General features: G+C 36.4%; 1 protein-coding gene across 4 annotated transcripts in view; it reads right to left on the bottom strand.

Annotated features, from left to right (window-relative positions):
* The window catches only part of LOC128219781 (neuroligin-4, X-linked-like), a 403,742-nt gene that overhangs the window by 103,628 nt on the left and 274,348 nt on the right, over positions 1 to 25,766 (bottom strand). Inside the window, exon 1 of one of the 4 annotated variants that reach the window (XM_052927782.1) lies at positions 9,927 to 9,943. The exons of the other annotated variants lie outside the window; for them this stretch is intronic. The gene's annotated coding sequence lies outside the window, so the exon portion shown is untranslated. Of the gene's footprint in view, positions 1 to 9,926; positions 9,944 to 25,766 lie in introns of those variants that run through there. 4 annotated transcript variants of the gene reach the window in all.

Here is a 25,766-nt window from a genome sequence, read left to right as displayed (position 1 = left end):
TTGGGATATTATTATGCCTACTAGTTTCAATTCACAATTTATGATTTGAACATCTAAATTTGCTCAAAGCGAACTTATGTTTAAAAGGTATGTCTAATGATAAATAACGTTCCACATAAAGCAAAGTTTTATACTCTTTATAATGAAAACACCGACTTGAACTGTTAATTTGTGTAACATCGATATGCATAGGATCTGCATATATTACCATTAAAATAAATTAATTTACTTATTATAGATAAGCCTTTTATACCTTCACGAATATCCACGTCTATGAATGGAAGACCATAAGTTATCAGTGATAATTAATAAAAATAAATGAAGCATGTATCTTTGATATTGCGGAGTAAAATCTATAAAATTAAAAAAAGACATTTAGATTACCCAGAAGACAACCTATATCATTGTCTATTATACATGTATATGTATGTTTGCATAGGAGTAGAAACTTGCTTAACCCAGCTAGCATATATGAGTGTCTCTATCTAAGAGAAGTAACTTCTACCAGACCTTTTGGTTCTTGTTATTTGTTTTTCTTTCCCATGGTTAAATAACCTTCTGATCAAAGGTTGTTTCGGCAAAGCCATTTGTCTTCATTTAACATGTTGCATCTCTTTTTCTTTGAGAAATGGCAATATTTATTATATATTTTCATAAAGACTGGATATATCCCATATTAAAGTGATTTGGTATTTAGAATAACAACTTCTTTCCATGTCCGTTTTAACCCATTTTTGTTTAAATGCGTTCTTTGTTAGGAGAATAATGACCATATTGAAAGAAATACTTAAAGGTCATTTTTTTTCTCATTTATATAACATTCATTTTGTATTTACTTTCGTTTTGATCCAGTATTTTATCAACTATTGCACTGTATGTTCTGGAATGCTTCATAAACAAAATGGGCGACATTGGTATATGAATAATTTATATTATGTATATGTATATCATAAAAAATTGTAATGTTTTTAAAACACATATGCTAACTTGAAAAACAAGAGGCCCAAGAGGGCCTATGCTCTACTGGCATGGCTCTTGTGGTCTTTTCAATCCAGAGCATGTACATTATGAGTAATAGGCAACAAATATATAGTTCACTTTTTGTGTTTGGGTTAGCTGAAAACGCTGCACGTTCAACATCTGAGGACAGAAAAAGTTGTAAGCAGATTAGTTGCATGAACTATTTTAATATGTGCCAAGTAAAGTTAATTTGAGGGTAGACAATATTTGCTTTCAAAACTGTACTCAAATTTTATATCTGTAGCTTTAAAAAAAGAAAAGTTGGTCAAAAGGTCAAAGTCAAGGACATCCGAGGACAACATTGATGCTCGTTTGCAAAACTGTAGACATGGTCAAAATTTCATTGCTGTAGCTTTAACAATTAAAAAGTAAGTCAAAAGGAGTGGGGCCAGCTTTTGCCCAAGGGGCATAATTTCAAATGCTTTGCTAGACGGTCATCGTATGATGCTCCACAACAAATATCAAAGGTATGGGCCTTGTGGTTTGAAACAAAAATATTTTGAAAATATTTCTTAAATAAGTCTCTAGTAATATTGTGACCCCCGGGGCAGTGCCAGTTTTGATCCAAGGGGCGTAATTTGAACAACCATGGTAGTGGACCACTGAATTAAGCCTTGTTCAAAATAGCAATGATCTGCAAAGCTGTTTCAGACAAAAAAGTTTCTAACATTTTCCAATTTAAGTATACCAAACCTGTGAACCCGGGGGCGTGGCCAGTAACCCCACGGGCATAATTTGAACAAACATTCACAAGCAATTGTGACTTAACATGTAAACTTGGCTAAAAGTAGACTACCCTCATGTAGACTTTGCTTAAAATAGACTTAGCTAAAATATAGACTTAGCTAAAAATATAATTTTTTATACTTTCAAGACCCATAATCTAGGCATGCATGGGCGGATGTGGTTTTCAAAAGGCTTTAAGATACAATCAAAACTGAAGACTGCATCGTGTTTACAATGAATTGTTTACAGACGCACGGACGTACGGACGTACGGACGCACATACTACGTACACATTGCCATCGCATAAGCTTGGCCAGAAGAGCTTAAAATCATGAAGTTGGCACTACTTAAAATAAATTTAGTTAATTTAAAAAGAGCGTCGACTGTACTAATCACGTGACTTTCACATGCTTAATATACAGATTATAAACTGGGAAAACATTTTGCGCTATTTTAACGGGTAATCTCAGTTGAGACAGCAACAATATATTATTTGAATCATGTAAAATGATGCAATATTGGCCTCATGCTAGCTAATGTATTGACAATTTTTGGTTTGTTTTGTGAAAATAATGTATTTACCGATTTGGGAGCATCTGGTGTCTAGACCCTTTAACATAAGCGATATATCAACTTGTTACGTGACATTATACAATTGTATATGGCCATTTTTGAAGATAAATTGATATGATATAGTAAAATAAAAATAATAATAATAAAAATATATAATATATATTTAAAGGTTGAATCTAAAGACCACTTCATGGACCAATATCGCTAAATGAAACCAAGGGAAACGCTTTACGGCCAAAACAACAACAACAACAGAACAATGTGTACAAGAAGTGTTTCTATTCGTTTAATCTGTAAACCTGACGCATTAATGTTATAAAAGTCAAATTCAAGGACATTATAGGCAGAACAAACAAAAACTATCTTTAAACTCATTTTCATTCTCTAGGCTCTGTATATGTTTTAGTGGGTTTAAACTCAAGAATCGGGCAAAACGCTGATTTTGTAAGAAATGACCATATCTTGGGAGATGAAACTTTATGAGACATTGATAGGCAGTTGCCGCGAAAATCTTCAGATAGAACGTCAAACCGGTTGGTGAATTTCTACGTAACATATGTAAATCTCAGGGCTTACGTGTTTGCAACGGACGTCTTGGAAATGACGCCGACTTTGGAAGGTCAACATGTTACACACATAACGGGAAGAGCGTGGTAGATTATCTATTAACTAGAAGCTCTAATTTAGATTATATTAAAAACTTTAATATACACGACTTTACACCATTCTCTAATCACGCCCCGATTTCGTTTGATCTCAAAGTATTAACGGTAAAATCAGACAATTGAATAGCAAAGTGATCTTTAAATGGAATGTAGAGCATAAAGAACAGTTTTTAGAAGATATAAGTCGAGATATTGATATTTTATGTGTACAGTTATTAACAATGAAAAGCAATGATTGTTATACGGATGAAATAGTTCAAACATTTACGATATTTTTGAGCTCTAAAGGAAATAAGTTGCTATCAGTTGCTATCATTTAGTACCGGTCTTTAACGATAAAAGTTAATATGTCAATAATGTTGTATTGACAATCCTTTTACTAAGGCATGTTATAAAATCCTAGTGCACTCGTTACTAAAAATATGCTGACAAAATTCCATGTAACACATTTCTTGGCAAATAAAAATTATTATAATTACGCTAAATTTATAAACAGAACAGAACAGATTTTTTTACGGTTTCTCATCATAAAGATATCGAAATAGATAAATACAAATATTAAACAATAAGCAATACAAGAGTATGAGTTGTTACATAATAACAAAGTATTAATTAGATATTAAGCAGTTCATGAGCTCATAAGATGAAAACATTGAACAAATTATAATATTTCATCACATCTTTGAAAAGTGCATTAAGGTAGCAAAAAATACATATTTTACGCAAAGCGACAAAACTATGAAAAAATGGTTTATTAAAGAATGTCGTGTCAAGAAGATTATTTATACCATCAATTTAAATACTTATAATTTGAATAAAACTAATGAAAGTAGAACTGAATTACTACCGGCAAAAAAGGATTATAAATATCAATGCAGATTAAGTAAACGCAAGTATAATCAGGCACAAGCACAAACAATGAATGATATGAGAATGAAATCAAAGCGCTTAAATCGTTGAATGGCTTTCGGCCTGCAAAATTTTGTGAGTAAAGTCATGTAATTGTAAAACATATGTATCAACATAAACATCTAAAGACAGTATATGCTCGCTCATAATTTCCTTCGCAAAATATTTTATGTTCAATGTTGATTCTCAATAAGAGCATGAAGTATAAGTTACTTGAAATGCGGAATACGCCAAATAGTTACTTATAACAAAATCATATAAAACCTTATCTGGAGCTTTTGTTTCATAAACAATGCACTGCCACAGATAAAGCATTAAGGAATTTTTAGTCAAATCTACTCTACTCTTCAAACTTGACTTGAGGCGTATTTAATTTACTAACAGAGTATGCAGGCTTTACCAAATGCATCCCAACAAAATGCATTGGACATATTAATTAGGTTTATGTTAGGCTTTTTTTTACAACGCCTTACGTCTGGATCGAATCACCCACGCACCATTTCTTGCCTGTATGCTTTATGTACATGTATCTTAATAATGCCCTCAACATATGTCACTCGTGGACAAAATGAACAGATTTATATCAGTTGTGTTTTAAATATGCATATGCATTATGCTACATGCTCAAAATATTGGACTGAAATTACTGAGACAAACTTAGAAATATTCACATACTTTCCGTTTCATTCGGCATTACATGACTATGACAAAAATGTAGCAGGTCGATAGCCTGTCAACGCTTTACGCGGTTTGACTTGAATTGTAAAAGTGTATACTATTCATTTAGTAAATGTTTAAAAGGTTGTTAGTATGTACTTACAAAAGAGAATGGTTTTATGCGACACACATTTTAAAAACACAATTAAAAACTAAATCTCAATTAAAATGTCGAGTAACAGCCGATTTAGGCAATTTAAAACGAAGAAATTATACTTGAAAAACTGATTGTAGGATAAAATGAATTATAATAATTTCATTTAAAACATTTGATATCTTACGCCTAATTAGCATTTGTAGCATCATAATACGATCCATATTTTTCCGTCTTTTAACGACTTCTCAGAGGTTATTTCCGGGGAATAAATCTGTTTGATTGCGATGACCCACATTCTATTCTTAACTACATTGTACATGTAGATATTATCGGCCCCGGCCGAAGCAAAATCTAAACACAGGTATACAATACATGTATTTATTGGATTCATTAATTTTGCAACTATTTGCGGATTCTGCTTTTCTATATTGCGTTCTGTAATTCGCCGATATCAAAATATATATCAAGTGCGTTATATGACGAAAAACGCAGCGTTTCCAAACTATATTAACCGTATAACATAGACTGAAGACTCATTACGGCTCTACTTTTAGCAAGCTGATTAATATGCAGAACGCAGTCCGTAGCAATTAGAGCAGATTGCTTACTAGGTATTTTCGATGTAAATGTTAATGTAAATTAGGTCGTTGACCCGCGCAGTTCTAACCGCGCTGGGGTTGATACGCACGTGCGCTTATTAATTCGCTAAAAGTTAAAATGTTATGTCGATCTGCCGATGCGATTTCCGAGATACGGTTATAAAAGTCTGCAGGCCTAGCGGCCTACAGCCTAAAAACCAAAATAATTTAAGAAAATGTTTCGACGGGCGCCAGTAAACGATAACAGTGAAAATGTTAATATCAGTTCCTTTTTGGAGCACTTTAAAAAATATCAAGTGAAACTGTAATTGAAGAAGACGTAGACATCCAGAATTTTGTTGAAAACTTTTCTACTGAAAATTTAACAACATTCGAAGAACTCGACTCTCCATTTACAAAGGATGAAATTAGAAAAGCGGTGAAATTGCTAGGAACAAATAAAGCATGCTCTTTTGATAACATTATTTATGAATATTTCAAAGAGGGGATTAACATATTGGAAACTCCTTTGGAGATTATGTTTAATAACATTTTAGAAAAGCAATGCTTTCCGAGCTCGTGGTCAAAAGGCGTAGTCTTTACCCATATTTAAAAAAGGTGATAATTCAGATCTTAATTATTATCGAGGCCTTAAATTAACTAGCTGTTTCGCTAAGTTATTTACTGTGTTAATAAAGGAAAGGCTGAAACGATGGGTTAAGGAAACGGACTTACTCACCGATGCTCAATTCGGTTTTAAAAGTAATTATAGTATAATAGATGCAATTTTCTTGTTGAAGTCGTTCACTGACAAACAACTGCAAAGTAAAAAGAAGCTATATTGTTGTTACGTTTACCTGCCTAAGTGTTTTGATTCTATTTATAGAAATGGTTTATGGTATAAGCTATTGAAGTCTGGATTAGACGGTCGTCTATTTAAAGTGTTTAAATCAATTTGTTGTGAAGTAAGAATATGTGTAAAACATATGGGCTCGTTATCTGATTTTTATGATTGTGATATTGGCCTTTTACAGGGAGAAATATTGTCACCGATTTTATTTTCAATGTTCGTTAATGATATAGAACTATACTTAAATGAAAATAACGATGCAGGTTTAACATTAGACCATCTTTCAATTTATTTGTTATTGTTTGCAGATGATGCTGTAATATTTTCTGATAGTGTTGAAGGTCTTCAAAGATCTTTAAATATTTTGCATGCATATTGTGAAAAGTGGAAACTTAAAGTTAATGTTAATAAAACAAAAATAGTTGTTTATAAAAAGGGAGGTAATAACAATAGAAATGTAAATCTTTACTACAGTAATGAATTGATAGAAAAGTTTCAATCTTTTAATTATCTTGGTATTGTTTTGTCCAGCGGAGGATCATTTATGAACGTTACACAGACATTAGCAGATAAAGGACTGAAGGCTATGGGAAATTTGTTTGGGATAACTAGGGGGGGGGGGGGAGAAATTCCTGTTAAAATTACGTTGGGTTTATTCGACTCATCAATTTTGTGCTATTCTGGTGAAGTATGGGGCTTTTGTGTATGGGGCGAGTGCGCTAACCACTGCGCTAACCGGACAACCGGCAATACATGGCAAAGCCTCCGATAGTATGCGGAAAATAACGCAAATTCAAACAATTGGTGTTCAAATGTACGCACTATATTACAAAATGCAGGATTTAATGAAGTATGGTTATATCCGGTGTCGATTAATATTGATTATTTAATTCCTATTTTTAGAAGACGATTAATCGACTCATTTATGGGGCATTGGAAAAATGATATAAACTCATTAAGTTCACTAGTGTTATGAAGAGAACTAAAATGTACTATTCATATGTCATCGAATATAGATAAATTGTATAGCTATAGACTAAGGAATATTATTGCTAGGTTAAGATTGTCCTCTCATATGTTAAATGTTGAAAGAGGCAGATATGTTAATATTGAAAGAAATCAAGTAGATATCATTGTAATCCCAATGGTGACTCATCAGAATGATGAAAAAGGCATTGACGTTATGTTGTTTGGCATGAAGATCAATAAGCGCCCTTTCGTTTGGATTTGTTTCTGGAAATGGGGATTTCAGAGGCTACTTTTGGAGAAAATAAAAAGGGTCCTTATTTTCTATAAATAATTTAACAAAGTCTTCTTAGTAAAAGCATACGTAACTGAACTGAGGCATACGTCACTGAACTGCGGCTTATGTGATGCCCTAAAGGGGGTAATAAGTCTATATCGACGATAGATAACTGAAAACATACCATCTTTAAATAATTTAAGTTTTTACTTAAACATAACATTTCATGTGTTTTTCACAGAAGGTTATTGCATGAGAAAAGCAACTAGAAAAAAACGTTTCAAAACTTAATCTTCTTAGTGCCTCTTGTAGGCTCGCCGATTTCCTTTAATTCTTCTACATTGTTCACTAAAGACAATATTTATTGATCTACAATCTTATTCATTTTTCTTCACATCTAGGTAAAAAATGAGGTTAAATAGCTATCGCCGAAACATTCCTGTTTATGATACAGCGTTAAGACATTCTGTTCTTTAATATAACGATATATACAGTGAATGTTCAGTTCGCTCCCTTTAATACAAGGAAATGTATTGAGGTTTTAATCAACAAAAATGCCGAAAGCCCAATAGTCAGGTGGATATGCTACTGCAGTGGTCGAAATTAACACAAGACCTCAAGCCATGCACTGGTAAAATGTCTTCCGTGCATTTTATATAGAAGGAGTTGTAAAAAATGTAATGCCAAGCAATAGAATAAGAATCCGGGCTTGTTCATCCGAATGCCTAATTTCAATGACTGTTACCGCTTTAATACGTATGGTTCAAGTCCCAATTTGGATTGCTTAAGTTTTCAAAGCAGTGCATTGCCTAACGGACCGCATAATTTCAAGAGCCATATTTACTGCTTGGTCGTTGCTTCTGTAATACATGGCCAATGCAATGACGTCACACTCTTCCCAGTCCCCAAGCAGTTAACACACCAGCAGCTCGATCTTTGGTGTATTTTTGATAACTTTTATGAGATGAGAAACAAAAATGATTGTCTGAATGTCAAACTGGTTGCATGCTTGAAATACTATGATTTGCCTGCTTTACAACCACAAAGTGTTTCTTCACCTGTACGACCTTTAAGGCGTATATTTATAATGAATACAATGCTATCAACCGAGACAATCTAAATTTAGAACGCTATATTTATCAGTTAAGTCTAGGTAGAAATGATGGATGCTCTGGAAGAAAGGTTGAATAAAGTATTCACCAAGAATTTCTGGCAAGGCCACCACGACTCTTTCCATTATTTGTACATATTCCAATATCTATAATTCGCATAGTAAGTAGTTAGCATAACATGCCATATAAACGTACGATAAATCGAGCCTAAAATACTACCTCTTTGGGAAGTTAATTATTGATTCTATTGCCTAGGACTCCTGCACACTGGCATATTTTGTTATTGTTAATGATGCCCGCGCAGTATAAAGATTGTATTATGGGCTTGCCCCGATTGCACTGACTGTCGTTTTGTTAAAGGGACTGTACACCAGATTGGCACCAAAAAAAGTTTTATTCTGTAACGAATCACAGGACAATCATTTAAGATATCATAATTGTAAAAAATATATATCAAAATGTAAAACAAATATGAGTCGGAGAAACTGTTAAAAAATATAAATATCTATTTTCTCCAGTAATGGAAGCTTTAAATTAGAAAGACAACATATAGCTGACCAAGTAAAACGGATCGGAAATTTGGGGGTTTGAAAATATTGATGTCATTGTGAAAGTACATAATGACTTTTTGAGGAAAATCACTAACTCCAGGAGAAGTACACCAATGTATATTCTTGGAAGAATTCCCCTAAATATAATTATACGCTCTAAAATGATAACATTTTGGTCAAAAATCTTAGATCCAAACTCCCTAAAATTGGTATTGTCATGTTATCACTATATGCTACATACGCAATTAGAGTCAAAATGGTAAGCTTACATACAAACACACTAATCGATGTAGATCTCCTAATGTTTGGCTCCAACAAGCATCTATAAACCTAGAGTCGATTGACAAACTGGTAAAACACATTCTAATTGACCAATTTATTCAGTCTTGGCATGTAAACATTAATAATACAAATAAAAGCAAAATATTTAACCTATGCAAAGAAGACAGTGAACAAGCCCCCTTTCCTAAAAATCTTGAACAAAAATGATGCTCTAACTTTATTTAGGTTCAGATCTGCAAACCACATACTAGCTGTTGAAAGAGGTAGATGGCAAAGCACATCCAAGGCTTATAACGAAAGGAAGAGTGAATTCTGTACATTAGACATTGGCGATGAATTTAACACGCTACTAGTAATCAATTCAAAACCCAAAGAATTAAATACATCTCAGCGTTATTTTTAACCGCTTAAATATTATGAAATATGAGCTATTAATGACAAGTACAGATAAAGACACACTCGAAAATTCATGTAGGTTAATTCGAACGATACTTAAAACATGCAACCGAATTTAACAATACCTCGCATCATATCCTAACATTTAAAATTAAAAAAAAATACAAAATAACACAACACAAAATTGAAATAAATAAAAAAACATACCCTACAAATTAATCCTTAGCTTCCTCAGTTGCCGATGGTCAAATTAACAACCAAAATATGTATTCATTCATCAAAACATTCCCCTAATTCATGTATTCGCACTAAACTCACAGAAAAACGAGGAACATATACCATCTCCACTGGCGGTGCACTTTGTTATCTCATCCGCCGTTCATCATTTATAACTGTAACCTTATTTACTATGGTATAACTCAATCTTAACCCAAATGTCTAGTATTGTATATATCTTATCCATGATGAACAAGAACACCCTTAACCTCCCCCGGCAATGTCTTGCCAATACAAGTATATAATATATATCTATTACACTGAATATTAATTGATACTTACCTTTAAAACGTATTTGTCTCCATATTGACTTTCAGTGTCGTTATGACATGTATGAATTGACTATTTCTGTAAAATAATTGATATTGTCTAATATATAATTACCTTTCCTTGTGTGACATGCAAATTACTATCTGAATATTACTATCACTCTGTATAGAATTGTACTTACATGACTTCACGAAAATATACATAGCCAAACAGAGGCTCTGGTGTTTTATACCGCTGTGTGAATAACATAGTTGATACTGCTTTATTTTGTAAACGGAATAAAACAAGCTTTTATACACGTACATGTATAGATGGTTATTATTCTACGTACTCGTAGAATAATAACCATCTATACATGTACGTGTATAAAAGCTTGTTTTATTCCGTTTACAAGAATAGGATATATATATTTATATAAATATATACATATATACATATATATATATATAAATATATATATCCTATTCATGTTGTTGCATACACAATTACGCCGCCGTCGACGCTTGGGTGAGTAGAATCACAGACCCGGAACGTGCAGATGATATTGTTTTAGAAGAAAATGCATATAGAAATGCTCTGAATATAAAACAATTTAAGGCCGCTATGTTAATGTTTGAATAAAAAAAATTGATTAATCATTGTTAATATACTCACAAAACGTAGCAGGTCGAAAGCGTTTCAACTCTTTGATTCGTATTATGTCTCGCAAGTAATGAGTGAACTATTGTACCATGATGGTGTTAGTTTTCATTGTGTTTGTCTACACATTGACTTTATTATTATGTTGACTTAATGATTGATCTAACGATCTATCCGTTTGTAAAAATACGAGAAATGTATGACACCGTTCAAACAAAAACATTCAAAAATATCCTCTTCAAATAACTAACCCTAGTAATGCGTATTAATCATTCAATTTAGTTCCAGAACTCGGACATGTTTCTATAGAACATCCTGAAGTTGCTTCCCTTTCACAGACAATTTTGTTAAAGTATATATAACTGTCTTCACAACAGAACTGAACTAAATTTAATTTTTTTTTACAAACAACAGTAATAATATGATTATTTCCTCAGTGTATCTGTACATTTACATTGTGTCTCGATGTTGGGGTCATAGTTACTGTTCTAGCATCTCCGACAAGTCGTTCTTCGAGGAACCTTCATTCCTTAATAGAAAATATAAAGAGTGGACAACGCACACTCCCACACATGTCAATCTGTCATTTTCTATCTGAACCCGGCGTTACTGATACTAAATAATAAGCTATTAAGCGAGTCTGCGTACCGATTGATACGTACCGCGTACCACCCTCTTGATTCCTGATAAATCATTAAAGGCCCCGCATACCAAGAAAGGAGAGGGATGTTGTGGGAGCCTTATACATTTAATATCACGGCATTTATCGGTCAATTTCATCGTTACCGTTAAAGGGCCTAATATCAAGACGCAATATCATTTTTTTATCATTATTACAACGTTTATATTTTATCAAAACGAGTTTCTATACAACATTCGCAAACATGAGAGAAAAGTGTGTGTGTGTGTGTGTGTGTGTGTGCGTGCGTGCGTGCGTGCGTGCGTGTGTGCGTGCGTGCGTGCGTGCGTGTGTGTGTGTTAGAAAAAAAGTGTGCAGCTTGCTTTTATTTCTATCAATGATACCAATTTTTTTCTATTTAGTACTTTGGTGTGAACCAACTTTTGCTTCTGCATGCTTGAATGCTATTCAGCGAGGGTAACACCGTAATGGATTTCCAGGCTGGAAATAATCGAGAAAGCTAATAAAACACATAAACCTATAATTTGTCTGACCTTGTAATAGTTTTAAAAGGTTAAAACTCTCTAATCTATATACTTTAGTGTTTGAAAATCGGGCTATATTTGCTATCGATAATCGAATCGAATCGGACCAAGCATCGGACAATAATCGAAAGTTCATAATCTCAGTAAGAAATACATTCTTTATACATAGTATCATCATGATTATTTAAATGGTTAAACCTGGAATCAGTACGTGTGATGCTCTAGTCATGCTTTTTGCAACAGTAAGTAAATTTCCATAACCATTTACTGTCTTTAATAACTTAACGAAAAAACATAACAACACAACACATACTTTATAATTGCACATCAATTGCAAAATGATGCACACCGCATCAAGTAAGTTATCTTAGCATTTTATCCATAGAAAGCATATTAAATATATGTGAACCAGCTTAACATCCAAAAACCTGTTATATTGAACATTTCATAAGAATAACTTAATTTTATAAAACTTTCACAAAAAAGTAAATAAGTTAATCAAGGTTAGTAATGTCAGGTGCGTCCAGGCTTTCCTGATACATTGTTTGGAGTATAAAACATCCTCGATTCGATGAATATAAACATTGTTTTCAATATGTTAGAACGATTATATTTGAAACGACCTTGTGCACCGAATGAAGAGCAATTGCTTGTTTACGATGGCGCTTGTTTTAGATGAAAATCATGTCTGTATTAAAATATCTCGTGAAAACAATTCACGTTCTTACTGGGCTAAATGACCCACTCAATACACTTTATTCTTCAAAACTACGAGTTTATACCGTTTTCTTAGTGATAATCTCCTCCGATAATTTGTTTTGGTCAGCAAAGGGTAATATCATCGTTTTCCGAGTGCTGATCGCCAGTTTTGGAGATAGATCTGCACATTTTAGAAAATTCTTACTGGTTCATTCTGTACATTTCTAGAACCCATGTTCACCCCAAATCTTGTATATCTATGGCACACTAAAAAATAATTAAAATGCGTCGATTGTTTATCCTAATCGTATGAAGTGTACTATAACACCTGTAAGAAGAGTCATTTTGATAAGGACCTCAAAACTCCCTGCTAAAAGAAGAATTGTCATTACATGTTGGCGGTTATATAATAAGGGAGACACTGTTAATCTTTAATTGAAATAATGTTTACTAAACTTGTGACGAACTAAATTCAATACGTTTAAGTGTTGACTGTCTAAACTCTTCATCTGACATGCTTCATTCTGTCCATATTCGAAGTGTCTTTTACCCTTCGTCTGGCGTTCATTAGTATTGCGTGTATTAAAGCACCCTTTACAGTATTAATGGAAAAGAATGTTTTTCCGAGCCTCTACCTATATTTTATTGTAAGATTATTATAAGATAAATTAAATTTGTAATATATGTTTATATAGGGAAAACAAAAGGGAGAGGGAAAGAAGATAGGGGAGTAAAAGAGGAGAGAATGGGGAGAAAGAGGGGGGAAATAGGAGGGGAAGAAAAAAAGGAAAGAGGGTGGAAAAGAGAAGGGCTAGAAAGAGAGGGGAGAAAGAGGGGAAAAAAGGAGGGGAAGAAAAAGAGGAGAGAAAGGGAAGAAAGAAGGGGGAAAACAGAGAGGAGAGAAAGGGGAGGTGGGAAGAGGAGGGAGAGAAAGAGAGGACAGAAAGGGGAGGGGAGAAAAATTGGGGGAAGAAAGAGGGTGGAGGGGAGGGGAAGAAAGAGGGTGGAGGGGAGGGAAGAAAGATAGGGGAGAGATATATGAGTAAGAAGGGAATTGAGACAGAGGAGAAAGAGAAGGAATGTGGTAAAGATATTGTTGGTGGTATGGGAGAAATACAGCGAGGGAGTGTAATGGGAAGATAACGTGTGGGGAAGGCAGGCAAAGATAAGAAAGTAATGAAGATTTAATAGATCTCGAAACATGTGCGACCACATACACATGTACGATGGAGACTAATAGAGCCAGAAGGAAAAACAGAAGAGAGGAGACAGATCTCGTACCATGCACGATCACACGTACGAGCGGTGGCTCTGAAAACCAGACTCGAGAACCAGCACCGCTAGTTCCCGTACAAATTCATCCAAGATTTGAAACCCTGGGATTTTATCATAACACAAAACTTGAAGGCTTATATGGCAAATTTATATTACATTTACGTGGAAATGTTATTTGTATAAATTCATGCAGTGGTACGAAAAAAACCAACAAGTTATAATATTATATTTTAAAAGCTTTATACTGGAATGACAATTCTTCGAAAATGAGTTAATTGGCTTATTTTAGCTATTTAGTATTATTTTATGCCCTCCGTTTATTGCTTATTCAGTCTATTTAAATTACTATTAAACATTCTATAAATAAGTGTATTATTATAATAACAATGATAAACAGTAACGCCTTTGGCCATCACAATAAAAGGTGCGAAAAAATGGCCATGAATGAAAATATTACTGTAAGTTGTATACCGGCAGAAAATGATAGATTAACTCTTGAAATATGAAGAGTTCTGAAACAGTGCCGTATACAGTGCTAAATAGAGGCACCACGCCGCCGCATACAGTATGCGGCAGACACATCACTGCATTTAGGTCGCGTAAAGGTGCCCCGCATAAAGCACCATTTGAAATACTTAAGCACCGTATGAAGATGTTCGTTTATTTATTATTGACTGTTTTTGGCAAATAGATGATACAGTTTTGGGCAAATAATTGATACAAACATGAAGGAAATGAAAATGAAATATAGTGGCCGAGAAACTAAACAATAAATTTGCTTAGCCTAATGCAGAAAATGCATCATTACAGGAAAACGGAAATGATATTTGTAAAGAAATATCCTAAGTTCAGTATGATTCGAAATTGGAAGCTAAAATTGTGAATTTTTATTTTACATAATATCTAGCAGGCTTAATTAGATAAACTAGTCGTGTAAAACTCCGGAGATTACTGTGTACAATCCTTCCATGCAAAAGGTTACCAGGCTCGCTGAGCCTGAATCGGAGGCTTTTCGTGATGATCTAGCTGTGCAAGACTTCGGTGGCAACCTTGGAGAAGCACCGCTTCCTCGTTATCGCAGGTGAATCATGGCCACCTCGTTATTATAGGTGAATCATGGCTACCTCGTTATCGCAGGTGAATTATGGCCACCTCGTTATCGCAGGTGAATTATGGCCACCTCTTTATCGCAGGTGAATCATGGCCACCTCGTTATCGCAGGTGAATCATGGCCACCTCGTTATCGCAGGTGAATTATGGCCACCTCGTTATCGCAGGTGAATCATGGCCACCTCGTTATCGCAGGTAGCTCATGGCCACCTCGTTATTATAGGTGAATCATGGCTATCTCGTTATCGCAGGTGAATTATGGCCATCTCGTTATCGCAGGTGAATTATGGCCACCTCGTTATTATAGGTGAATCATGGCTACCTCGTTATCGCAGGTGAATCATGGCCACCTCGTTATTATAGGTGAATCATGGCTACCTCGTTATCGCAGGTGAATCATGGCTACCTCGTTATTATAGGTGAATCATGGCCACCTCGTTATCGCAGGTGAATCATGGCCACCTCGTTATTATAGGTGAATCATGGCTACCTCGTCATCGCAGGTGAATTATGGCTACCTCGTTATCGCAGGTGAATTATGGCCACCTCGTTATTATAGGTGAATCATGGCTACCACGTTATCGCAGGTGAATCATGGCCACCTCGTTATTATAGGTGAATCATGGCTACCTCGTTCTCGTAGGTGAATCATGGCTTCCTCGTGATCGTAGGAGTCATGGCTTCCTCGTGATCCTAAGTGAATCACGGTTTCTGCATTATCGTAGGTAAATCATGGCTTCCTCGTTATCGTAGGTGAGTCACGTCTGGAGAAGCATGTCTACTGCGCTATCTTAGGTGATTCACGGCTTCCACATTATCGTAGGTGAATCACATCTTCTGTAGTATCTTAGGTGAATCACGGCTACCTCGTTATAGAAGGTGAATCACGGCTTCCTCGCTATCGTAGGTGAATCACGGCTTCCTCGCTATTGTATGTGAATCACGACTTCATCGTTATCAAAGGTGAATCAAGGCTTCTGCGTTATCGTAGGTGAATCGCGACCTTCCCCTTGTTATAGGTGAATCACGGCTTCCTCGCTAAAGAAGGACCCTTCTTCCGCGTGTTATAGTACACAAAAATAAGGAAAAACAGTCGACGCCTTTTCATCGTTATTAAAATGTGCTATTTATATAATTAAAATGTGCTATTTATATAATTGACGAGATATTTTAATACGGCCATGCTTTTCATCTAAAACAAGCCTCATCGTAAATTAGCAATTGCTCTTCATTCGGTGCACAAGTTTTTAAGCAAAAATGTTTACATTCACCGCATTTGTGTAAGAGATTGACCTCCCTTGTTAAAATGAACACACCGAGAATTTACCTGAAAGAAAAATTGACATTTACTCGTTTTTTGATCACAAAACAAAAATACGTAGTTACCGGAAGTAACAATCGCGACATTGATTGTGGACAACCACTATCGATTGTCGCCGACATAGCATTGTCAGCGACGATTTATCGATTGTTCTCGATAATCGTTTCATCACTAATATACACAAAACTGAGGGATCATACCATTTCAATGCAACCATTTAATAAACACTGGGTTAGCATGGACATGAGGCAATGAATATATGTATGTATTTAACTGTATCAAGATGAAAATAAAGCCACAGTGAGTGTAATTAACATTTCATTTGAATATCCGCTATAATACAAACTTTAAGAAATTCGAAATATTCCTCGAATGAAAATTTTAATGTGTACAGTTTCGTTGCTTTAAACTAAACACGCAATCGTAACAACTTGAACATCTCCGGTAAGCAGAGGTGCAACAGTTGACATGAGATTGAATGCAGCAGTGGTGAGTCAGGGGACATAGTAAATGCAGCAGTGGTCAAACAGTGGACATGATGAAATCAGCAGTGATGAAGCAGTGGACACAATGAATCCAGCAGTGCAAATCAGTGAACATGATGAAAGCAGCAGTGGTGAGGCAGTGGACATGATGAATGCAGCAGTGGTGAGGCAGTGGACAAGATGAACGCAGCAGTGGTGAGGTAGTGGACACGATGAAAGCAGCAGTGGTCAATGACATTGTTAATGCAGCAGTGGTGAGGCTGTGGAAATGATGAATGCAGCAGTGGTCAATCAGTGGACATGATGAATGCAGCAGTGGTGAGGCAGTGGATATGATGTATACAGCAATGGTGAGGCAGTGGATATGATATATACAGCAGTGGTGAGGCTGTGGACATGATGGATACAGCAGTGGTTAGGCAGTGGACATGATGAATGCAGCAGTGGTGAAGCAGTGGACATGATGGATACAGCAGTGGTTAGGCAGTGGACATGATGAATGCAGCAGTGGTGAAGCAGTGGACATGATGGATACAGCAGTGGTTAGGCAGTGGACATGATGAATGCAGCAGTGGTGAAGCAGTGGACATGAGGTATACAGCAATGGTTAGGCAGTGGACATGATGAATGCAGCAGTGGTGAGGCTGTGGACATGATAAATACAGCAGTGGTTAGGCAGTTGACATGATGAATGCAGCAGTGGTGAGGCTGTGGACATGATGGATACAGCAATGGTTAGGCAGTGGACATGATGAATGCAGCGGTGGTGAAGCAGTGGACATGATGTATACAGCAATGGTTAGGCAGTGGACATGATCGATACAGCAGTGGTCAATCAGTGGACATGATGAATGCAGCAGTGGTGAGGCTGTGGACATGATGGATACAGCAGTGGTTAGGCAGTGGACATGATGTATACAGCAGTGGTGAAGCAGTGGACATGATGGATACAGCAGTGGTTAGGCAGTGGACATGATGAATGCAGCAGTGGTGAAGCAGTGGACATGATGTATACAGCAATGGTGAGGCAGTGGACATGATGTATACAGCAGTGGTGAGGCTGTGGACATGATGTATACAGCAGTGGCTAGGCAGTGGACATGATGAATGCAGCAGTGGTGAAGCAGTGGACATGATGGATACAGCAGTGGTTAGGCAGTGGACATGATGAATGCAGCAGTGGTAAAACAGTGGACATGATAAATGCAGCAGTGGTGAAGCAGTGGACATGATAAATGCAGCCGTGGTTAGGCAGTGGACATGATGAATGCAGCAGTGGTGAAGCAGTGGACATGATGTATACAACAATGGTTAGGCAGTGGACATGATGAATGCAGCAGTGGTGAGGCTGTGGTCATGATGGATACAGCAGTGGTTAGGCAGTGGACATGATGAATGCAGCAGTGGTGAGGCTGTGGACATGATGGATACAGCAATGGTTAGCCAGTGGACATGCTGAATGCAGCAGTGGTGAGGAAGTAAACAAGATGAACGCAGCAGTGGTGAGGTAGTGGACACGATGAAAGCAGCAGTGGTCAATGACATTGGTAATGCAGCAATGGTTAGGCAGTGGACATGATGGATACAGCAGTGGTCAATCAGTGGACATGATGAATGCAGCAGTGGTGAGGCTGTGGACATGATGGATACAGCAGTGGTTAGGCAGTGGACATGATGTATACAGCAGTGGTGAAGCAGTGGACATGATGGATACAGCAGTGGTTAGGCAGTGGACATGATGAATGCAGCAGTGGTGAAGCAGTGGACATGATGTATACAGCAATGGTTAGGCAGTGGACATGATGAATGCAGCAGTGGTGAGGCTGTGGACATGATTGATACAGCAGTGGTTAGGCAGTGGACATGATGAATGCAGCAGTGGTGAGGCTGTGGACATGATGGATACAGCAATGGTTAGGCAGTGGACATGATGATTGCAGCGGTGGTGAAGCAGTGGACATGATGTATACAGCAATGGTTAGGCAGTGGACATGATCGATACAGCAGTGGTCAATCAGTGGACATGATGAATGCAGCAGTGGTGAGGCTGTGGACATGATGGATACAGCAGTGGTTAGGCAGTGGACATGATGTATACAGCAGTGGTGAAGCAGTGGACATAATGGATACAGCAGTGGTTAGGCAGTGGACATGATGAATGCAGCAGTGGTGAAGCAGTGGAAATGATGTATACAGCAATGGTGAGGCAGTGGACATGATGTATACAGCAGTGGTGAGGCTGTGGACATGATGGATACAGCAGTGGCTAGGCAGTGGACATGATGAAAGCAGCAGTGGTGAAGCAGTGGACATGATGGATACAGCAGTGGTTAGGCAGTGGACATGATGAATGCAGCAGTGGTGAAGCAGTGGACATGATAAATGCAGCAGTGGTGAAGCAGTGGACATGATAAATGCAGCCGTGGTTAGGCAGTGGACATGATGAATGCAGCAGTGGTGAAGCAGTGGACATGATGTATACAACAATGGTTAGGCAGTGGACATGATGAATGCAGCAGTGGTGAGGCTGTGGACATGATGGATACAGCAGTGGTTAGGCAGTGGACATGATGAATGCAGCAGTGGTTAGGCAGTGGACATGATGGATACAGCAATGGTTAGCCAGTGGACATGATGAATGCAGCAGTGGTGAGGAAGTAAACAAGATGAACACAGCAGTGGTGAGGTAGTGGACACGATGAAAGCAGCAGTGGTCAATGACATTGTTAATGCAGCAATGGTTAGGCAGTGGACATGATGGATACAGCAGTGGTCAATCAGTGGACATGATGAATGCAGCAGTGGTGAGGCTGTGGACATGATGGATACAGCAGTGGTTAGGCAGTGGACACAATGTATACAGCAGTGGTGAAGCAGTGGACATGATGGATACAGCAGTGGTTAGGCAGTGGACATGATGAATGCAGCAGTGGTGAAGCAGTGGACATGAGGTATACATCAATGGTTAGGCAGTGGACATGATGAATGCAGCAGTGGTGAGGCTGTGGACATGATGGATACAGCAGTGGTTAGGCAGTGGACATGATGAATGCAGCAGTGGTGAGGCAGTGGACATGATGGATACAGCAGTGGTGAGGCAGTGGACATGATGAATGCAGCAGTGGTGAAGCAGTGGACATGATAAATGCAGCCGTGGTCAATCAGTTAACATGATGAATGCAGCAGTGTGAATGTGTTTTGTGACAAGGCGCGTCTCTCGTTGAGTAGAATGCGTGTTGTGACATTTCGCGTATCTCGTTGAGTAGAATGTGTTTTGTGACAAGGCGCGTCCCTCGGTGAGTAGCATGTGTTTTGTGACAATGCCCGTCTTTTGTTGAGTAGAATGTGTTTTGTGACAATGCCCGTCTTTTGTTGAGTAGCATGTGTTTTGTGACAATGCCCGTCTTTTGTTGAGTAGAATATGTTTTGTGACAATGCCCGTCTTTTGTTGAGTAGAATGTGTTTTGTGACAATGCGCGTCTTTTGTTGAGTAGAATGTGTTTTGTGACAATGCGCGTCTTTTGTTGAGTAGCATGTGTTTTGTGACAATGCCCGTCTTTTGTTGAGTAGAATGTGTTTTGTGACAATGCGCGTCTCTCGTTGAGTAGAATGTGTTTTGTGACAATGCGCGTCTCTCGTTGAGCAGAATGTGTTTTGTGACAAGGCGCGTCTATTTGAGTAAAATTTGTTTTGTGACAAGGCGCTTCTCTCGTTGAGTAGAATGCGTTTTGTGACAAGGCGCCTCTCTCGTTGAGTAGAATGCGTTTTGTGACAAGGCGCGTCTCTCGTTGAGTAGAATGCGTTTTGTGACAAGGCGCGTCTCTCGTTGAGTAGAATGCGTTTTGTGACAAGGCGCGTCTCTCGTTGAGTCACTTGTTGATTGTCTGTTAGGTCTTGATCCTTATGGCTTTTAACCAAATCATGGTGCAATAGTTGGCTTCTGGGTAGCTTACTCCTATTTCGTTTTACAAGTGAAATAGGCAATCATATGTACAAGCAGTCGTAACACGCTTAACATGTCCACACAACACCTTTCTGATATACATACGTTATGTTTTAACACCATTATATTCATACATAGAACAGACGAGCGTTTTTTTTTACTAGAAGGATAGAAACAAAACACCTGTCTTGTCAGTTGTTATCTAGCTGGCGTATATATCGCCCAGACAAAGTAAAGATATGTTTTCTTTATTCTGCAGGTAAAATAGTATGGTTTAAATAAGAATAGAGAGCTTGGAGTAAGACAAATACTGTCAATTAGTAACAGGTATTGCATTTTGTTTTTATTTAATAAGCACTTCTACTGTACGACTGGGAAACGCGCTCCATGATGAGAATAATGGATATATACCTGGTACTGGAGCCATTCAGGGCCAATTCCGTGTACCAATAAAAGGGAAGATAATATATATATATAATACGATTATGTCTAGCAGTTGACTGCAACACTGAGTATATGTTTATAATATCATAATACTTATGTCACTATATATATATATGATTAGAAATTCTCTCCCTCAAAAATGAATATCGTTTCTTCCCGTGGGGTTATAACTACATATGAGGGCGATTGTAGCATAATATCCCCATGAAGACGAGCACGTGCACAACTGACATTAAAAACCAATTTGCTATACTCATTTTTTTCAGACTTCCTGCTAATCAAATCCTATATGGTTCCAAGTAAAAGTGTCTTAATAATATACTAAGACAACGACAATAAAGCATTTTGGTATTTTCACATTATTTCAATAAGTCTCTGAGTTGAGTATACGAGCCACTATGGAACACATGATCGAATTTCGGTATTTTTGACTTGTTCCTTTTAAGGGCTTAGATAAAATAAATAGGTAGACATTTATAGTCTGAAAGAAAGAGAATATGAACCTTATATCGACCTGACATGTATGGAACATTTTCCACATATCTCCTTAATTGTCTAGCATGCATTTAATGCTAACTGACTTTTGGGTGTCATACGGGTGGTGAGGGATCCACATAAGTCATTTAATCTTTAACATGTTTCTGACGACATTACACTTTCTTCATTTAATATGTTTTGCCAGGGAGTATCAATCACAAATCACCCCTGCTTATTTCCATCCCATATAAGAACTTTTAAACTTATGTTTACCTTCATTTTTGAAGTATGATAAAAAGTATGTACATGCACATGTATTTACACTTCAGCCTATTCAATAACGTCTTAGATATATCTTGCATCCAAATTCGTCTTGTTTCTCATATAATGTTGAAAAAGGGATGAACATATTCATCTGGTGTTTTGCAAGGACTAATTTCGCGTCAACAGTGTCATGTATGAGTTTAAATAAACATTGACTCAGATACTGCAAAACAAAACAAATATCCATCAATGCTTATATATAATCATATTGATTTCCTTACTGAGTGATAAAACATTATGCATTATACTTGGGTTAGAAAGGTGTATATGTACAATATATTAACCAAGCAAATTGCCTCGAAAACATGTATTACTAAACTTTCAAAGAGGAGATTGTCCTAGATTAATGAGTTCTGATTCCCCTATCGATGATCCCTATGGTAAGATGTATCAGGCGTAGGTCCTCCGTATTTACAATATTTACTCATCAAAAGAAGCCAAGGACCACACATTTCAATCAGTATATGCAGTTATTCTTTACCTTTCAGTTCATTTAAAACATGTTCTTCATCTATAGCATTTCAATAACATAAGATAATAGTGTGTCCTTCGATCGTAAGCGACCCATCCAAATCGAATGATTTCAGCCATAATTAAGCATGTGAACATGATTCGTTCGAGCAATAGCCTACATAGATGATTAACCTCGGTATATGTCAACGAGGTTTGAAGGCTTAGCTTCAATGTATTATGCTACTTTTAATTGTCAGCAATGTTTGATTATTGTTGTATGCGGGATCTCAACGTTAATGAAGATAAAACTAAGGTTGTTTTATTTTCAAAAGGTAGACCAAATAACAAATTTCCTGACTTCTTATATAACCATAAGAAGTTGGAGCTTGTAAATGAGTTCTCATACCTTGAGGTACATTTTAATTATAATGGTAACTTTGCTAAAACCAAAGCAAGGCTTGTTGAACAGGCTAGGAGAGCCATGTTCTCCGTGATTCAAAATCTCGAAAACTTGGCCTTTCAATATCATTACGATTACATTTGTTTGACTCGATGATTGCCCTTTTTCTCTTATATGGTAGTTAAGTCTAGGGTTTGAAAATCTGAATACTATTCAAACATTTCAATTGAAAGTTTACAAAATAATTCTAGGACTGAAATCATCAACATCTAATTGTATGGTTTATGGAGAGTCGGGTATCAATCCTGTTTTATTGCAAGCTAAATCTAGACTCATTTGCTTTTGGGCAAAGGTTCTTATTCACAAAATGATTTGTATTTTTTTTGTATTTAACTGGTTTGTCTCTTCATAATAATAATAATATATGGATCAGTTTTGTTAAAAATACATTAGATACTTTAGGTTTGTCTGAATAATTTATAAACCAAAGGGTAGATAATATTAATCTGTTTAAATGTGTGATTAAGAAAAGATTGTTTGACCAATTCAGTCAAGAATGGAGGAGCACTATAGTACTCCAAAATGTCTTGTTTATCGTGTGAATAAAACTGAATATTAAAACTGAATATTGTTTTGAAGATTACTTAAATATATTGCCTGTTAATCTAAGAAACCTGTTTTGGTAAATTTAGATCTATGAATCATTCCATGTCAATAGAAAAAGGATACAACTTAAGCATTGAACGTAATCAAACACTCTCTGTAGTAAAACTATTATTGGTGATGAATTCCATTATTTGTTTGAGGGATCATTTTATTGAAGAAAGGAAGAAACTTCAACCAAAATACTATTGCAGCCATCCTAATTCTTACAAACTTAATATTCTAAAGAACTGTGAAAATAAAAGCAGACTTCTTCGTTTAACTTTGTTTTGTAAAAATATTTTATCAAAGCTTAAATAATAATCATTCACTAATTAAATGAAACATATGTATTAATTCGTATCTTTTATGATAATTAAAGCTGTAAGTGTATCAATTAAATATCTTCATTTGATCTCAGTATTAGTTTTAATGTAGATATATGTGTGTTGCTACGATCTCAAATAGTTTCTCATAATTGTTGTCATTGACTGTTTCATTGTTGTTTGAACCTGTTGTTATCACGTGTATACTATATGCCTTGATATGTATAAAAGTTAACAGTTAACACAAACCGGAAGCTGTGGCGGATCTGTGGTATTGAGGTTTCACATTTGACTATCAATCCAGGGGTCGCAGGTTCGATCCCCCGTCTCATCATTCAAAAAAATCTAATCGTCTTCCGGGAGGGACGTTAAATGGGGGTCCCGTGTGACAGTGCTATACACTGGTGCACGTTAAAGAACCAGGGTAGCTCTAACCAGGGTTACATTCTGTTTGTGCACTATGCTCCCAAAACCTAAAATGACTAACAATCTTAACGGAGCACTCGCCGAATGGGCAAGGCCCGAGTGCGAGTATAAATAAGCTTACACACACTATCCTTTAAATCGAAGTCATAGGTTGTTTGTTTAAAAAGGCATTTCTGTCGAAAGAAACACAACCCTATAAATAGTTAAAAAATACTATTATGACTGAAATCGAACACACGTTCGCAAAAATCTAAAATACAAAATTACCTTTTGTAAAGTGTAAAATGTTGTACGTAATTAAATATCCAGTTCAGTGAAAATCATAAGTTTGAGCTTCAACCACTATATACGTTGTGCACAAAAGTGAAATTCACCACTTAAACTTGCGAGAGTCACAAATCCAGTTTTATTTCGGTTTTACATAGGCCATTTTGATTTCTGAGAACATCGAATATATTTTATTGGCTGATAACTGCCAACACTTAAAATGGCGTGTTTGACAGATAAACATTGTTCAGAATATAAATGTGCATGTAATGTGAACATTTTATGTTATTTTGATTCTTTACATTGTGTAATATTTCGGTTGATAGAGGTACTCTTTATACGTGTTTTCGCTTTGCGAATCCATGTCAGGATTGATAGGACGTTTCTATGGTGCATTGTATCACGTCGAGGTCGGTGTGTTAACACGTATCCATGGAGACCGCAGGTCGAGACGGATACATGTTTACTCATCGAACTAAATTTTGAATTAAATTTACCGCCATCTGTCAAACGCGCGTATGAATTCGAATGTGTTACGTAGTTTTGTGTAATGAAGTCAAAGAAGGCTACTACAGCGAAACGAAGTCAGAAGTTACAGAATTCACTTTATTGAGCAAAGTAAGAACAAAATATTTGATGTTTTAGCAAAACTAACAAATTGCTAATACGAATACAAGTATTAAATGTCACAGCCCCCCAAAAACAACAACAAAAAACGAAATTTATTTTCCGAGTATACACTAATCATCATTTCCTGTAGACGTAACGCGGTTATTTTTAACATGTAAAGTATTTATTCATGGGATTTTTGACGATCATAATGTGCAGAATTGAGGGAAGTTCGTGAGTCAATCGCTATTTCTATCGATGACGCGAATTCGCCTTTGTATTGGCGAGCTGCTCATATGTCTGATAATAAACAATCATGGATAATGCAACAATTTATGAACTTTGAAATGGCAAACAACTAGTTCACTGAAGTAGCTGTCTAGAAAGATTGGAAGTGTTATCTGCTTCGTGATTATCCTCATGGTTCTTTGAAGAACATAAGAACCATGTCCCTGAATATTTACATGCTACTGGAGCGTGAGTAAGGTTAGATAATT

The sequence above is a fragment of the Mya arenaria genome, chromosome 15 (assembly GCF_026914265.1).
Source record: "Mya arenaria isolate MELC-2E11 chromosome 15, ASM2691426v1".
Lineage (NCBI taxonomy): Eukaryota > Metazoa > Mollusca > Bivalvia > Myida > Myidae > Mya > Mya arenaria.
The sequence above is the reverse complement of the archived record's forward strand: the minus strand, read 5'-3'. Positions and strand labels throughout refer to the sequence as shown.